Source organism: Vespa velutina, chromosome 7 (genome assembly GCF_912470025.1).
Source record: "Vespa velutina chromosome 7, iVesVel2.1, whole genome shotgun sequence".
Taxonomy (NCBI): domain Eukaryota; kingdom Metazoa; phylum Arthropoda; class Insecta; order Hymenoptera; family Vespidae; genus Vespa; species Vespa velutina.
This window is the reverse complement of record NC_062194.1, coordinates 8,451,662-8,456,661: the sequence shown is the minus strand read 5'-3', so window position 1 is coordinate 8,456,661 and position 5,000 is coordinate 8,451,662. Positions and strand designations below refer to the sequence as shown.

At 34.1% G+C, this 5,000-nt stretch overlaps 1 protein-coding gene across 8 annotated transcripts in view; it reads right to left on the bottom strand.

Annotated features, from left to right (window-relative positions):
- The window catches only part of LOC124950652 (LIM domain-binding protein 2), a 122,672-nt gene that overhangs the window by 38,785 nt on the left and 78,887 nt on the right, over positions 1-5,000 (bottom strand). The gene's annotated exons all lie outside the window — the stretch shown is intronic.

Genomic DNA, 5,000 nt, shown 5'->3' with positions numbered 1-5,000 from the left:
TATATCAATAAATTAATATATCAATAAATTCTCTATATGAAAAAAAAAAAAAAAAATAAAAAAAGAAATTCCTAGATTCTTTCTTGGTCCAAGAAGGGACAGCTTTCAATCCGATAATCATCGCAACGCGAATAATCTTAATTGATGAAGATCGGATGAATGCGAGCGGATAAAGGAGATCATTGTTCGATCGTATGGCTCCACGCGTATTGAAAACTATATTTTTCCTCTCTCTTTTTTCATTTTAAAGTAACATAAACAGCAATGGAGGACGTCTGTTCTTAAGAATAATTATCGCACGCTCCTCTTCGTCATCATAGCTGTTATACAAAAATATCATATATGTAATCCTCAATATCTTCATATTACACATCGCTTCTAATCTAAATTAATAATATTATCAAATTTCTTAATGAACTTAACGAGATAATAAATAAAAGAAAAAAAAAAAAAGAGAATAATAAAAAGAAAAGAAAATCATAACTTTATCAAAGAAATGATCGAAGGCAAAATTCTTAACGAGGAAGCCCGTTCATCGTCTCTTAAACTCCATGAGAGAAATTCTACGAGCTCGAATAATTGATCGTCGTTTCAAGTAGGAGAGGCTATTTGTTTCTACGAATTTACGGTCACCGAGGTGCGACGTTAGCACCAGCACCAACACCAGCAACAGCAGCAACACCAACACCAGCACCAGCAGCTGCAGCACCAGCATCAGCATCAGAAGCAGAAGTAGCAGAAGCAGCATCAGCATCAACATCAGCATCAGTATCAACATCAGAAGCAGTAGAAGCATAAGGAGCAACGAAGACTATGAAGACTACGAAGGCAGAAGTAGAGAAGAAGATTCTGTGGTTCGGTCGGAGTCGGTATAAGTTTAAATCGGGAATGGCGGGCCAGGAGGCCGTCATGCGGGAGGCGCGATGGTATTTTTATCGGTCTAAATATAGGTAAACCTCCTATACGGAACGCCATACCAGTGCTCCCGCTTCTGGGGTACAACACAACTACGTATAGTAGACACGTATATAACTATGTACATAGTTTTGATCTATGTATCTTTCTGTGTGTCAAAAAAGAAAAAGATCTTTGAGAAGAGAGAAAGAGACGATAAAATATATGTAGCTAGGTGTCTTTGATGGGAGGGTTGGAGTAGGATAGGGTGAGAGAGGAAAGGAAGCAGAGGGATAGAAAGAAGAGCTCTAACTTTATATACCTCTATCATAGGGTGTCCTGCTACTAGAAAACAGGAATTCAGAAGGGAAATTAAACGGGTGACATAAATTCGAACTCCAGTAATGTCTCGTTCTCCATTTTAAAACTTTTACAGGAATATGTCCGGTCTCATCGCTTAAAATCCCTTTATTATAACTAACTAAGTCAAGTAAAGAACATTTATACCCATAATAGAGAGAGAGAGAGAGAGAGAGAGCCGGAATAGATCACACGTAGGACTTACACGTGGGCCTTTTTATCGATGATTGGTGTTACTTTATCGTCGTAGTAAAAGTGTCACGTAAACGCGTTAACCGGCAACGCGACATTTTTCAGATAAAACATGTCACCGAATAAAAATCTACTGATATACGTAATAATGCTTATGATAATGACATTTTAACATATTTGATGATCCCATGAGGTACAAACACGAGCAAAACACAAACTAATAAATAAATATACCGAAATGTTTCGCAATTTTTCTAATCACTCTACTTCATTAAATCAATGTTAATTTCAACAATATGACATAGTTTAAAAAACATTTCAAAGTCTAAATAAATATGTATCATTTATCGATAGCTGAGGTAATAAAGTAGTGCTACAAATAGAAAAAGAAAGAGAAAGAAAGAGAGAGAAAGAAAGAAAGAGAGGGGGGAAAGAAGGAAAGAGAAAAAGAGATAGAGGAGAGAGAGAGAGGAGAAAGCGTAAACATCGAATATTTTATCGGCGCGTGGCTGGATATCGCGAGCTGCGGGTATGCTGAGCAATTTTTGAGGATAAAGACGTAACCAACTATTAACGGGGCACTACCGTGTAATCCCGATACCAAGGGTGGTATTCCGTGACCGCAGAGAGCCGCCGCACAGGGAAGCTGAAAGAGAGAACGAGAGAGAGGGACAGAGAAAGAGAAGAGTGAGAAGAGAAGAGAAGCCAGGAAGCGTAATTTGAATTCGATTCGAGGTCGAATCGTTCTCACATAATCGACTTTCGACCCTTTTCGAGTTTCCTATCGATCTACGAAACGTTCCTCGGATCTTTTAATGAGAAAAACAAAATAGAAGAAAAAAAAGAAGAAGAAAACAACAATATCCATTATATTATTATAACTTATAATAAATATATATATATATATATATATATATATATATATATATATATATGTATATATATGCATGTATGTATTTATGTATCTATATATATAAATGTCAATATAAATTATAATGTACATATAAGTTTAACTTAACTATAATTTTTAATCTTTTCGAATATTTATTATCCTTCTCTGTCATTATAAATTATAATGTAAGACAAATTTAAGATTATTCGACATTTAGCATTAGCATGTTACGTGATTAAAAGTTGATTGATATTTTCGATATCTAAATTAATGCGTTTAGTTCGAGCTCGTAAAAAATTTCAACTGCATAATTGATAAGAGAATCCGGTGCCGGTTATCCGAACAGTATAGTGGACCTTCGTGGACTGAATCAATAAAAAATACGACGTATATCTATTTAATACACCGGATCAGATTTATAACGAAGGTTACCTTTTATTTCCCTAATTACTTCACAATCCGGCAATATTATTTAAAAGTCCCCAGAAATTACAAATCATTAAAGGCTCTTCAATTTAGATTGATCCTAACAAATGTGACCTTACCTTTAATATATACGAATTTGTATTTTCATACTATGAAAGAGAGAGAGAGAGAGAGAGAGAGAGAGGAGAGAGAGAGAGAGAGAGAGAGAAAGAGAGACAAGTTCACATTTTCTGAATTGACTAAACAAAGATTTAATCATGTGATAAAAATAATTAGAAATATATGATAAATAATATTATAAGATACAATAAATCGATGAATGAATGTATCATATCAGTTAACGTTATACAATACCAATTATTATTATCTATACATAGATACATAAATATGCGTGTATAATCCCGAACGGATTTGAGAAAAGAAATTTGCATAATTAAGGGTAAAAGTTATTTTAAAAAATCGATAAATAATCTTACTAAGAGTTTCGCGAAAAAGAAGAAAAGAAAGAAAACGAAAAAAAAAAAAAATAATAATAAAATTTAGAAGATACAAAATATATATCGTAGAAACGTGAGAGAAAATGATACAACAGTTTCAGAAAATCGCATATGTAGATACACTCTTGTTTCACCTTAACCTTTGTATGTCTGATGACATTGTAAAACGTATCCCAACACAGATCGACAATGAAAAAAGCGAACAAGCAAGAGACAGAGAGATAGATAAACAGAGAGATAGAGAGAGAGAGAGAGAGAGAGAGAGAGAGAGAGAGAGAGAGAGAGAGAGAGAGAGAGAGAGAGAAAGAGAGAAAGAGAGAGAGAGAGAGAGAGAAAGTGACGTAGAAAATAACATCAGGTGTTTCCCAGATCGTGACAGAGCTCGTCGTATCGTGAGATCAGGGGTTAATCGGTTGACAAAAGGTTATGTCACTACTCCTCCTACCGCTACTTGTGCTACGTGTGTGTTACGTGCGCGTACGAACGTGCGCCAGAAGAGACGAGGACGCGTTCCTTGGCTGGCCATAGAAATAGAGAGAAAGAGAGAGAGGGAGAGAGAGATTAGAATTTTAGTAACAACTTTATCTACGATGCAATCATGACAATCTAAATACGTTTAATATTACTCAAAGTTCTACGTCGAATATAACTTGATATATTGTTTCGAGTATGTAAACAAAAAAAAAAAGGTAAGAAAAAAAATATAAAAGAAAAGAAAAACGATCTAACGATTGGATTTTCTTTAGAAAACGTTCCAGGACATCTTTTCACTTCACTTCTTAGAATCTTCGTTTTCAGGAACATCGAGTAAAAAAGATAATGATTGTTACCCTCGTGCTAACATTTCTAGATATTACTTAGAAAATTACAATCGGTAAAAATCGGTTTCCATAGAACGTATAATGTATCAAGAAATACATTTGATGGTTATTAATTTAATAAGTATTACATTGACGTGATTTGGACGAAGATGAAAAAAAAAAGTTAACAGGGCGAAATGCATGTACTGAGACAATCTGGTTATACAGGTGTTACTGGATTCTTTTTCAACTATGCCTCGTAAAATCTCTTATCGGTGATCATGGTAATCAATCAAAATTTTCTTTAAAAAATATACACATCTTTCGAAAATATAATCGAAATAATATGATAGACTCGTTTTATAAACATATGCATGTATTTTATTTATTTATGTAACGTACGTATGTATGTATGTAACCGATCATATTCTAATTCCACCATTTGTAATCCTCTTTAAAACACGATTAGCATAATTAAAAAAAGATACGAAAGGATATCGTTGAGTGAGATCATCTACAATTAACTTTGAAACACGTCGAACGTACGTCGAGCGAATTATTTATGGAAACTTTATTGCAACCGTTACCGAGGATGTGTACGATCATGTGTCGATCGCAAAAACCAATTGCGTAAACGTGCATAATGCGTTCGATGAAACACACACTTGAAATCGTACGTCAGAAAGATTTATATCGATTTTCTATTTCTTTCTTTTTTCGTTTTCTTTTTCATTCTTTCTTCCCCCTTCCAGAAGAATCTTCGAAAGCTTACAAGTTTCCATAGGATTTCATTAATTCGATTATACTAAGATCTTGAATTTATTTTCGCTGATACATTTAAACACGAGTCATATGTTCAATTAAAAATGCAAATATAAGAAAAAAAGAGGGGTGGGGAGAAGAAGAGGGATAGGAAGAAGAAAAAAAAGAAGCAACTGG